The sequence below is a fragment of the Solanum stenotomum genome, chromosome 4, assembly GCF_019186545.1.
Source record: "Solanum stenotomum isolate F172 chromosome 4, ASM1918654v1, whole genome shotgun sequence".
In the NCBI taxonomy this organism is placed as follows: Eukaryota; Viridiplantae; Streptophyta; class Magnoliopsida; order Solanales; family Solanaceae; genus Solanum; species Solanum stenotomum.
In genome coordinates, this window is record NC_064285.1 from 24,724,263 (window position 1) to 24,735,429 (window position 11,167).

An 11,167-nucleotide genomic window follows, 5' to 3' on the forward strand; every position below is an offset into this window, starting at 1 on the left:
ATCTTGTTTTGTCCTTGTTAGGATTGCTTTGTGGTTGCCTTGGACTAGGCTTGACATTATATGCTTTAGGTTGTGTTGTATCACCTCGTAGTTATGATTTTGCTCTCTTTAAGCCTTATTTTGGGTCGTTCTTCTTGCGTTGATGCTTGTTACCTTAGTGGCTCATCGTAACCATGAGTTGGTTCTTGTTGTGCTCAGTCTAGGACTAGAGCGCTATGATTGGGGTAGGGCGTCGTCCCTTGATTTTGCTCCTACTTTATTGATTTGAAATCTCTTCTTGATACCTTTGGTTGTTGATTAGCGATGGACATATTGTATCCTTATTGAGCTTATGATTATATTGTTGGGCCTGAGGCCATGTGCGAGGACTAGTTGGATCTCAGGTTAGTACTCTCTGTTTTTGGTAGCGTGGTTTCAGTGGCTGCATAATTATTTGATTTGGATTTCCTTGTTTGAATACTGGTGATGACAACATTGTATTGTTTGCTCAATCGAACGGATTTTATGGTACGATAATAGCCCATGCATTGGCATATTTATCGTTCATGATGAGACACTGTTTTACCCAATTTTTATTCTGAACTGATTTTAACGGGAGTCGTACCACCTAGATCACTTGACTTACTGATTTTTGAGATTATGAGGCATCAGGGACATGCTCCTTTTTCTACTTGAGATATTAGAGGCATCTGGGTTATGCTTTATTTTTACTTGACTATCTGGCGCATCAATACCCTTTCTTGTATGCTTTTGGTTTTACTTACGCCTCTAGATCACTCTTACTAGATGGGTGGCTTACGCCCCCGGGAGTGGACTAGTTGGTTGGGCGGCCTTGATACCTCAGATTCTCTTCGGAGTTGACACGCCCCCGAGTCACTCTTGCTAGCTGGGCGGCTTACGCCCTTGAGAGTGGATTGTGTGGCTGGGCAGCTTGAATTAATTTGTCACTCTTGCTAGCTGGGCAGGGAGTTAACTGGAGTCCTATGGTTATGGTTTCAGATGGTTCTACTGCTCACCCCGCATTCATATGCATTACCTATCATCTGTATACGTTTTTTGTTGTTTGTACCCAATTTATAGGGATTGATTGGGTTATGTTTGATGTTTGTACTTCCGGTCTTATGGGGTCCGATTAGGTTATTGTTTAACTATATTATATTCTCTGCTATTGTTTTATTGTTACCTAGTAGGTTTTGACTTTAGATTAGTAACTAATCAAAGCTAGAGTTCATTTAGAATAGCTCTTTAATCTTGATTCAACTTAGGTGAGAAAATCTTTCAACCTTGTGAATCTCTCTTGTGAGAAACCCTTTCACAATTATGTTTTGAATAGTATGTGACAAATTCTGTCATCACAACAACAACATCATCAATGCTTAACTCTCAAAGAAACCTTAAATCATTTATTAATTTCATAAAGAAAACATGCATATCTTCATAAATTAATTTTTCATATTTCATATGCATCATCACAGGATCATAGTCTAGAAATCATGGATAATTCTTGCATTCATGTTAATTCAACTTAAAAACATTTAATTACTTCAATTCATGCATAAAAAGATAGGAAACAATCAATTGGATCATAATTGAAAAGAACCAATGAAGATTGAATAAAACCCTAAATTTAATTGGAGAATCTAACTTCTAAAACTGGAGAATTTAGGAACCCTATGGAGGAAAGGACTCCATAGGTGAATACTATCATACCTTGATGTCAAAACCCCACAAAGGTTGGAGGATTGGAGACTTGTAGTTGAACCCTAGTTCCTCTTCTTCTTCTTTAGTATTGAGAGAATTTAGGAGGATGACTTTGGTTAGTTTTAAGGAATTTTGGAGAATGAGTTCAAAAGTATTTAGTTTAGGTCTTAAAAATTTATATTGGGCTTAGGGTAGAAGATAAAACGGCATGGTATTGGATTGAGATAATTAGAAAAAGACCCAAAAACTCCTTCAAAATAATTGTCGGACCCCATCTACGGTTGGACCTACTGTTTTTACGTCCTTCTACAGACCATACTGGTCAACCATAGATAGGTTATCGGGACTTCAAATGTTAATCAATTTTGACGGAACGCTATGTATGGCTCCCAGGTCTTCCTACAGACCATAAATACCAACCGTAGAACCCAACTTCGACCCTCAAAATTTCACTAAGTCTAGGACTCACCTACGAGACCTATTTACAACTCATACAAAGGTTGATGGACCGTCCTGGTGAACCATAAAAAAGGTGATGGAACTTAATTCAAAATATTTATTTTCCCAGTTCCTACAGTTGCCATCTACGGCCCGTAGACACATACACCAGCCCAAAACTACATTTTTCTTCTTTTCCAAATCTGAAGTGTTACAATATCTTCCCCTTGGGAACATTCGTCCTCGAATGGAACTCAAGTCATCATAAGCAGGGTAGGAAGAAGATCTTACATCCCAACATTAATGTAATCACATAAATACACATATCCGAGGAGGAAAAATTGACTCCAAGCTAAAGCATACCCAAAACATCATTTCATAAGGCCTATATGCAACTCATACTCAAATGAACATAATTATGAAGAAACCAATCAAGTTACCTTATTTTCTTAAAAATCAAGTTTTTATGAACATGCATGCATGAGGAAACTGATATACCGTGAGTTTACGGAATTTCTAATACATTTCACTTACAAGTTGTGTGTGTCTAGGGCCTTTTTATATTAGTTTTTATGTGTTTTTATCATGTTTTGCAGGAAAGGTGTTCAGGCGCGGAAGTTTAGAGACAGCTGAAGGAAATGCAGAAAAAGGGCATCCACGGAGGTGATCTACGGACCGTAGGTCCATTCACGGTCCGTAGGTTATGACCGTAGATCAGCAGGCATGGTATTAAGGACAAATCAAGGAAATCTGACTAAGTGTGGAACCACGGTGCCCATTGACGGTCCGTAGATTGATCTACGGACCGTACTGTTGATCCGTAGAGTGAGACTGCGAGGGATCCAGTACCTGATTTTTGAAGATTCTAGGTATGGAGCTACGGAGGGGATTGACGGACCGTAGGTTGATCTACGGTCCGTACTACTGGTCCGTTGTTTGCTTCAGAGAAGCTGATTTTTGGAAGCTGAAATATTTTCTAAGTCCCGAGTGACGGAAGGGACTTACGGACCGTAGATCCATCGACAGTTCGTAAGTCAGTCTCGTGGATTGAAGACGCGTACCTGAACAAAACTTTCCTTAATTTGTTTCCTTTTTTATTTAGGATTTGTTTTCTATAAATAGGACATGTAAACCTCGTTTTTGGGGGTTAGACACTATTATTCTATTTTTGCTTTGTAACTTTGGAGATTAATTTGCAACCCTAGCAATTATTGATTTCCCAAGTTCGTTTTGAAGATTTTGGCTTTGCAATTCAAGTTAATTTTCTGGGTTTATTATTCTCTTTACGTAAGTTCATGATTTCTCCATCTACAATTATGAATTGTGTTCTTGCTAATATGAGTAACTAAATCCACAACTAGGGTTGTGGGAACCATGATCGATTAACAAAGTATGAATAGTAAATAAGCAATTCTTGACTAGTATTTTGCATGCATTGATAATTCTTTCGTTTAGAAGTCTTTTTAACGGTGGCCAACGTTAGAACTCGCCTTGTTACTACTTGCCGGACCAAGGAGGTAATTAACAAGAAAAGAATTATCAACATAGATTTAGTGTGATACTATCTAATAGGCTAGTGTCGATTGGTGCGAAGTAATAACTAAGCCAAACATCGATTATGATGTCTAATATGAGGTAAAGGTAAGGGTTAGTAAATTATACACACGTAGCCGGACCAAGGTGCGGGGTGAAATTCTCTAGATGCCAGACCAAGGATTTAGAGATACCTAACTTATCACTTTGCATGTAATACACTAGAAAAGGATTGCTATTACTAGGATTACGGCGTTATGAGATTGTGGGGAACACCTATACCCTAGTTATTTCTCTTCTCTTGATAACAACCAAAGTTGAGTTTGATTATTGATTACTTATTAAGTTCTTACTATTTGTTTCACACAAGCACAACCCCCCTTTTATTACCTGTTTCTAGAAATAATTTGACTAATTGAATATAATTGTTGGTTAAAAGTAAAGTCTAAACCATTTTCCTCGTGGGATCGATCCCAATCTACAAGTTGGGTTCTTTACTTGATAACGATCACTTATGCTTCTGAAAGGATGTGTAATTTGAGCGTATCAGAAACATGAAAAGGACTAAGACATAAGGATAAACCATGAGGAACTAAATACCTCAAGCTATAGTAGGGTCGAAGTGAAAGAAAGGGATAATGGAACTTCATATCAACTTCGGCATCCCAAGTAGCACCCTCAATTACTTTATTCCTCCATTATAATTTTACGGATGCAACTTCCTTTTTTCTCAACTTCTTAACATACGGGTCTAAAATCTCAACCAGAACCTCTTCATAAGAAATATTCTTTTTAACTCCCAAGCCTTCCAAGGGAACAATGGATGTAGGATCTCCAACACATTTCTTCAACAAGGAGACATGGAAAATCGTATGTACCGATGCTAAATCATTAGGAAAATCGAGTTCATAAGTAACTTTACCAATACGCCTCAAAATCTTATATGGGCCCATATAACGGAGACTAAGCTTCCATTTCTTTCCAAACCTCATCACACCCTTCATGGGTGAAATTTTCAAGTAGACTCAATCATGTACATCAAACTCAAGTTCTCTCATCTAACATCGGCATAGGACTTTTGTCAACTTTGAGTTATTTTCAACTTTTCCCTAATAAGCTGAACTTTCTGTATACCCTCATGTACTAACTCGGGACCTATCAATGCAACTTCACCAACTTCAAACCAACTGTAGGAAATCCTACCAGATAGAACCTCAAATGGAGTCATACCAATGCTTGAATGATAGCTATTATTGTAAGCGAATTCAATCAAAGGCAAATGATCATCCCAATTACGCTTGAATTCAATCACACAAGCTCTCAACATATCTTACAAAAATTGGATAGTACGCTCCGCTTGCCCTTTGATTTGAGGGTGAAAGTCTGTACTAAGCTTAACATAGGTATCAATGCCCTTTAGGAAAGATATTCAAAACAGAGAAGTGAATTGGGTACCACAATCGAAGATAATAGATAAGGTCACTCCATGAAATCTAACCATTTAGTTTGTCTTTATGGTCCGTAGAATGACCTATGAGTCGTACATAGGTTCTATAAAAAAATTGGTCTAATTAATAGTCTCTAAACCTATCTATAGTTGACTAGTAAGGTCCATAGGTCCAAACCGTAGATGAGGGTCGGCAATTATTTTCAAGGGCTTTTAAGTCTTTTCCCTAATTTTTTCACCCTATACTACATAGTTTTACCCCTAAATCTAAGCCCTAAATATACCCTTCACCCTTAGAAATTTCCCCCAACTTATTCATTCTCTCAAATTCCTAAAGTCTCTCCAAGGTTTTCTCCAAATAATCTTATCTCTAGATCAAGGAAGAAGAAGTTAGGGTTCTTCATGTTCAAGTCCCGTTTCTTCATCATTGCTTAGGGCTTCAATAAAGGTATGTAGTCCCAAAAATTTCTTCAATTTACCAAAAAATGATTAGATTTTTATTCAATTCCTCATGGGTTCTATTTGTATGGATTCAATTGCTTGATTATAATATTATTTTGATGATTTAGACTTAACTAAATGCTTTTCAAATAATTCCATGTTAACTCATGCATTGATCTATGAATTTTGACTAGGAACCCTAAGTAACATGAGTTTATGAAGAAGCTTGAATCTATGAATATATTTTTATGAAATCATGCATATATTCATGAAATCAATGTGTATGACTTAATTAAGCTTAAAGATGAAGGTATCTATATGGTATATGAAATTTGGTCACGTGACATGAATGATATCTAGAATTGCCCTCAATGTTTTTGGGCTATTTTTTCTAAATTAGGTCTTGATTAGTATGGTATCTGGATATGTCATCAATAGTTATAGATCATGCTTTTAAAACTATTTCCATTAGTAGTAGGACATTTCTATCATGAAGTTAATGACTATGGGTCCTATAAAGATGTTATGAAAAGATCGTGGATGGTGAAAGGTTTTCTCACGCATGATCTAAGGAGCTACTCTATGATGTTTCTAGCTTGTATGAGTATCTTAATTGTACTTTTCCATGGATGATAAAATGAATATGATTAATGACTATTTCGTGGGATTGTTGCTTAGCACCGAGTGGACTAGCGGCGAATACTTATGTCCCATAACTCTGTGCCATAGTAGGTTTGTCTTAGATAGACATTTGCTAGCGGATCCACTTTAGCTCAAGTTCATGGTTCTTACCTTGGCCAGTAAGTACATCTCTTTTCAGTGTGGGATAGACATTGAAATCCATGTTATAGCTTACATGGTATATGTCGATTAATGGTAAACTTCCCATAAACGAAGTAAGTTAATTACTAATGTTTTATGAGGCTTCCTTTATGATTTAAAGATTCATTGACCACGTTCATGATTTAATGAGTTTTCTTAAATGATTTTACTATGTTTTAACTTAGTCATGCATTTCATATTTTCGATTATGTCCCCTTATGATCACGTCTCATGTTTTATTGCATTTCCCTCATACCTAGTATATTCCACGTACTAATACATACTTATGCCTACATTGTTTCACTAATGTAGGACTTGATGACTCTTCTCCTTCCGTTCGTGGCTAGTTGATCCTTCATCAAATTTGAAGGTTGGTGAGTCCTCATGTTCAGAGGACCCAGACTCTTTCATTGCTTTATGTCATTTTCATTTCAGATTTGGTATGTGATGTATGGGTTACGTTCCAATCATTTTTTTATGATGTTATAGATGGCTTTGTGGATCCACTAGCTATGTCACTTAAGACAACCTATGGGGCACGTAGTTGGGAACAAGGAAATTGCTACTAGAAATTTGGCATCTACTAATGGGAGGGCCTCCATCTCAATATTCTCTCGATCCTAAGTAAGAATCCCAACGGAATAGTAATATTCATAAAAATATTATCATTCATGGAAAAGCACAATTAAGTTACTAATACAAGCTAACAACATCATAGAGTAGATCCTTAAACCATGTGTGAGAAAACCTTTCACCATTCATGATTTCATAAGTATCTGAGAAAACCTTTCACAATTCATGCATATGTGAGAAAACCTTTAACAATTCATTGATTCTTATCTTAAAGAAACCTAGATCATAAATTATTCGTTGTCATCAATCATGCATAAGTTCATGAAAACATCATTCATGGATTCATAGTTTTTCTTTAAATTCAGGGTTTATAGTCAAAATCAGGATCAATGCATGGGTTCATACGGAATTGATTGTAAAGCATGTAATTGAATCTAAATAATCATAATATGATCAAAATCAAACAATTTAAATCCATTCAAATAGAACACACAAGGAATTCAATGAAAACCTAACCAATTTGATTGAAATTGAATTGGAGAACTGAAGAATCTTTACAAACTCAATGGGTGAATGGAACCTATTGATGAACTCCCTACATACCTTTCTCTTGAAGCCCTAAGCAATAATGAAGAAATGATACTTCAATTTAAAGAACCCTAGCTTCTTCTTCCTTGATCTAGAGAGAGGATTGGAGAAAACCTTGGAGAGAATTTGGGAATTTGAGGGAATGAAGGAGCTAGGCAAAATTTAGAAGTAGATGGGTAGTTATAGGACTTAAAATTAGATTCAAAACGATGTAGTATATAAATTAAGTGCATAGGAAAAGTCCCAAATACCTTTTAAAAATAATTGTCGGTCAGGCTATATTTGTGACCTACGATTCGTAGGAATTTCTAAAGTCAGTTTTGGTCAACCGTAGAACAAAATTCATAAACCCAAATGTTTAATCATTTCCCACGAGACCATTCTATGGTCGTCGAGCTTTCTATGATCCATAGACCTCATATGTAGAACCAATTTTCACTCCAAAATTTCACTTAGTCTGGAACTTTTCTACGGAACCTTCTTACGGTCCGTAGGACAAAACTACAACCCGTAAAAACCTTCTGTAGGTTTGAAGTCCTAATTCAATTCTCAGAATCAATCCTACAAGTCAGTCCTACGACCTGTCAAACATCCTACGGTTCGTCCCATGAAGTCGTAGATCAAACTTCAAAAACTTGAAATTCTAAAAAGTCAACCCAACTTCTATGATTGCCTTTATATGGCCCGTAGGACTTCCTACGGTTCATAGATGGGACTTGTAGTTCACTACTTCATCTAAATTTTCTGCTTTTTCTTTATCATTTAAACTTTGCGACTTCCGGGGTATTACACTATTTTTACAGCTCGAACTCATAACATCCTAGCATGTTTGAAACTTAACCTCATAAATGGTGGTGAATATATTTTTCATAAGACTATATGATGTTATTTTATGTTTATTGGGTTTCATGAAAATAATATTCTTTTCTTTTAATTTTATTTTAGTAAGTGCATTTTGATTAATGTGAGTATGTTAATTTAATTATTTATTTATCATATTATAATTCATAAGCATACTTTTAAAATACATTTTAATTACCCTGATAAAGAAATTGGTAAGAAGAAGTAAAATTCAAAAAAGAAAAGAAAAAGAAGAACTTAAGAAGGGAAAAGCTGAATAAAAGAATGAAGAAAGGTAAAAATGGGTTAGAACCATTTTACTCAATCTATATATGAGTAGACCACATCCATCTTTACCCATATCTATATGGGTTGAATTACAATTCAATCCGTTTTACCTCTATTCATTTTCAATCTGCTCAAATTCAATCCAAAATCCATCCATTTGCTACTATTAATTGTCACCTTTATAGAAAATATTAAATATATATCTTAGTGATATAAATACTTTGTTGTAAATTCTAGTTATGTAGATCTATTTAGTGATTGTAAACTAAAAGAGGCAAAATTACTTAATGAATAAGATTCAGACTTAATGATTGAAATTTAAAAAATTAAGGTTAAATTTAACATCAAGTGTAAACAGATGATATATAAGATTGTAGTTGGAGCTTCATCTATCCTATCAAAAACTTAAGTAGGAGATGGATTTTCATGATCAAATACTTATTTAAAATTAAAGTGAAAATTTATTTCAATAAAAAATGAAGAATTTTTTGGCCAAATGGGTCCTTAGAGCCTGTTTGGCATTGCTGCTAAAACTTGTTTATTTCTAGAAACACTTTTTAAAAATAGATTTTCAGAAAAATTCTTATGAAAAAAAATATTTTTTGTTTGACTAATTCATTTGAAAAGTGTTTTTGATCAGTAGATTGTGTTTGACTTATCATTTTTAAAAAATGCTTTTAAGAGTCAATTCACAAAAAAAAAAAAAGACAAGTATCAATGTAAGGTTACTATTAAGATTATTTTATAGAGATAAGCTATTTTAAATATCTATTATAAAAGAATTAATCAAATTTTTATTTTTATTAATTTAAAATGTACATATTCAATTTTTCAATTAATATTATACATAGATAAATAAAAAATAAATTAAATATTGATATAACATATCAATATTAACCTGATGATTTAAATACAATTTAAAACATCAAATATAAATTAATAATAATAAATGTAAAATAAAATATAAAAAAATTATAATATAAAAATAAAATTCTTAAATGAAACTTAACCAAGTTTATGAGATATGTTAATTAATTAATAAGAGATATATTGTTAAATATGGAAGGGATATAGTATTCTTCAAAAAAAAAAATTGTTTCTGCTTCTGCTTTTTTTAAGAAGAGAAATTTTTAGCTTCTTCCCATTAATAGAAAAATTGTTGTTGCTTCAAGTTTAAAGCAATTTTATTAATTTATCAAATGCCTTATTTTTCAAAAAAAAAAAAATCTCAAAATAATTATTTTTGGCCTTCCAATATTAATGCCAGACAAGCTCTTAGTAAGTGCTTGATCATAATTTTAAATATATTTTTTTTATTTAAAATTTATGAAGTTGACGTTTAAGATAAAGTTGTGCCTAATTATACATTTTGCAAAGGAGAGAAGAAAATACTTTATATGAAAATTTTGAAAATAAACTTAGAAAATTGATTTAGAGCACTTTTTCAAATTCGAAATCCAACTCAAAGTTGAATTTTAAATTTTTTATAACTAAAAATTAATTTTAAAACGGAAGGGAGCCTGATTGACAAGCACTGAGACTAACCCCTAAACATGACACAATGCTTAGAGTCACAAGTGACCCACGTTAATCTCATGGCATGGCATGGCATGACGCTAAGATAGCATAGTAAAACTGAAAAATACTAAATACGGAAATAAAATCTAAATAATCTGTCAAATCTTTTAGACAAGAATCTAATTTAAGACATAAGCAGAATCTAAGTTTGTCTGAAAGCCTCTACTAACATGAGTTTCTAGGACGAATCCCTAGCTAACTTTAACATGTCTAAAATTTGAAAGTAAAGATTGAAAGGAAATAATAAAGGTCGCCCTTAGATAGATGAGAACTCACCAACTCGTCCACTAGCTGATCGGAATGTATACTAACTGCGGGACTAATGATGTGTGTCTGAACGTATATTACTAAATAATATAGACAGAAAGTATGTGGTCAGTACTTGAAATGTACTGAGGATGGAGAAAAAGCATAAATAACATCGAATAATAACATGCAAAATCTGTAAGTCACGTTGATGCAATGACCAAGTAAAGTGACATGAAACTGAGATATATTGATCTGAAATACATAAGTAAAAGGTTATGCAATTTCTACAAATCATATCATATTGTGAGAGATACTTAAACCGACATAAACCATGTGAGCTGTCACATAGAGTTTAGTGTACAACTCCAACACCGGAAAGAGATTGTCCCACTTGCCAAGGTAAGGACCATGATATATGAGCTTAGATGAATCCACTAGTTAATGTCTATCTGAGACAAATTCTATAGTGGCATGTAGTTCTGGATCTTAGGAATTGCTACTAAAGGTCCACAGATGCTAAACAGAAACGTTCATCCTAAAAGTTCACTCGGTGCTAAGTATACTCCCAATGGATACATGTATAAATTTGGAAACAGTAATAATTTCTACTACTGAATCATATTGATAACTGATAAAATACTGAGTAGCTCATAAATCATGATAAGTAAA